This window comes from Octopus bimaculoides, chromosome 3, assembly GCF_001194135.2.
Source record: "Octopus bimaculoides isolate UCB-OBI-ISO-001 chromosome 3, ASM119413v2, whole genome shotgun sequence".
Lineage (NCBI taxonomy): Eukaryota > Metazoa > Mollusca > Cephalopoda > Octopoda > Octopodidae > Octopus > Octopus bimaculoides.
Window position 1 is genome coordinate 54,827,949 of NC_068983.1, and position 2,500 is coordinate 54,830,448.

Sequence of the window (2,500 nt, forward strand, 5' to 3'; positions counted from 1 at the left end):
TATGCACATAAATACGTATATTTGCATATGTGTGTATGAACGTGCGTATATCCACACAACTATTGGCCTCCTGAATTACCGACGTGCTCATTATGTATATAAGAAATGTCACGTGCCCGTTGGCAGCTAATCACATCGGAGCAATTAAAGCATTTTTAATGTGATTTTTTTTTCCGGGTACCAGTTTAGGAGTTACCGCATCTTCGGAATGGAAAAGCCCAATGTCAATCTATATTCTCACTCTTGCATATTTACCATAACCAAATCCTGTCATTTGCACTGTTGTCCTTTATATTACTGCTTTTATTTAAGTTTGCGCTCTTCTGTAGCCACGATCACTATGTAATTTGTTAAAAAAATATATATATGTATATATATAATAGTAATAATATAGTGTATGTATGTGCATACATATACATGCGCGTGTGTGTGTATATATGGATATGTATGTCGTTCCGTTCCAGTGAAGCTATGTGCTGCTAGGCAGAACCTCGTGAATCCACGTTTACTTATATATTACTTGTATGACGTATTTGTATTGTTTTTATTTGGGGAAAAAAGAAGAAAAAAGTTTTTACTTTTGTTTTTTTTTTTGCGTCTTATTTTATTTGGATAAAAGCTGTACGTCTACTACTTTCACCAACTGAATTACAACCAAGGAAATAAATTATCTAGGGACATTATCACATTTAAAGTTGATCATTCTTCACTTATCTATTTACGTGAACTGTCTTTTCACAATATATTTATATATGTAGATAAATTTACACACCTACACATAACTTAGCTCTAATTGCCCGCTCTCACTCTCTCCTCTATTTCTTTCTATTTGTGTTTATATCATCTGTATTTTATATACGAACATATAAAGTATTCTAAAATTATGCCTGATGGCTTCAACTACAAATTCAAAATTTCCTGTTTACCGAATGGAAGGAAATTTATTACAAACTATGGCAAAAGAAAATAGATACTTTTCTAAGTTCAACAACAAAGTCGGCCGGTATCACTGTTATATTTAAAAAAAAAAACTTCATTTCACAATTTGATTTGTAATTATGATATCGTAGTTGTTATGCAATTTATTTATTATTATTTAAAATAGCTTCTTCAAAACCTTCTACAAACACTTCTCTTTGTTTTGTAACTTTTTTTCCGCGCGTCACTTAGTATTTCTGACCATGTTTAAAACGATTTCCCTACTTCAACGGCTTTTATATTCCATTCTTCCGTTGGTGTTGGCTTTTATAAACTCGTTGAATTACATAAACGTCTTCTTAAACTCCTACGACCTATTCAGTTTATCTTAGTTAGTTACATTCATTATACATATAGATACAGAACATCGATAAATACACGTATATTTGGAAATATACGTGTATTAAAATATTTTTTTTTTGCATAAGCTCTTATTTAAAAGTTTAACATTACTGTCCTTAATTTACTTATAAAATTGAAAGTTATCAAAGTTATTTTCAGTAAATGCTTCAAGTTGTTTGTGCGAACGTGATAAATTTTTCGAAAATTCCAACTGACTTACGTTCACACTTCTCGTTTTTTAAGAAGCAAGTGGAAACGTATCCTGAGGTTATCATCCTCTCTTTTTCTCCTCTTAGCCTCACCTTTTCCATAAAAATGTATTGATTTCCTCATACTTTGTTAGTTATATACATTTTTCTCATAACGTTTGAAACTATTTCTCATCCATACATCCTCACCTCTTTCTTCCTCATTTTCCGTCTGTCAGCCTGTCTCTCTCTCTCCCCAACAACTATCTTCTGTTATATTGCCGGTTTACTGTCATTATACCAACTTTTATATTCTCTCTCTGTCTCTCTCTCCCTCCCACTAGATGTGAACTGTACTATTACTTCTATATCTACAAACTACAGTCGACATAATTGTTTTTAAATCTCACAGCTATGAATTGTTCACTGTTTCTTTCAAACCCCAAAGGTTTACAACTCATTCCTTTGACTTCGAAATAATCTTTCAGAAGCAATTCTACCACACAGGACTACCACCCGTAATATAATTATTTATTTATTTCAATCCACCTATCAGTTTACTCGTACTGTCCTTGTTAGAATTATCAGTAAGCTCCACTCTTGTTATCTTTTTATTTATTCGTTCACTTCTATTGACGATGGATTGTATACATGTTTGCACGTGGCTGAATAATAACAAAATAAAAGGAAAAAGGTGCTCAAAGATTCTTGCTTAAAAGTTATCATCGACATCCTTTTAATATTATAAATTATTAATTACGGCCGTTTATATTTAATTATAATGTAGTTTAGTTGGCTTTTCTTCCATTCATTTTCTTTGTTCTTCTATCATTTTTTCTACATCTTTAGATTTTAAAATGTTACTATCATGTTTTTCTCTAGATATTCGTCTTACTACACCAGTTAACATACATAGTATGTTATAAATCCATAGTTCCAGTTATGAAGGTCGTTTAATCCAAGCTCTAAACAGTTGTCGTTTCCACTATATA

The 2,500-nt window shown here is 31.5% G+C and overlaps 1 protein-coding gene across 4 annotated transcripts in view; it reads left to right on the top strand.

The window, feature by feature from the left end:
* The first annotated feature begins 148 nt into the window (after positions 1-148).
* Positions 149-2,500, top strand: part of LOC106879863 (dual 3',5'-cyclic-AMP and -GMP phosphodiesterase 11) — a 237,486-nt gene continuing 235,134 nt past the window's right edge. Inside the window, exon 1 of one of the 4 annotated variants that reach the window (XM_052966180.1) lies at positions 149-2,026. The gene's annotated coding sequence lies outside the window, so the exon portion shown is untranslated. The other 3 variants (XM_014929579.2, XM_014929581.2, XM_052966181.1) reach the window with 3 other exon arrangements.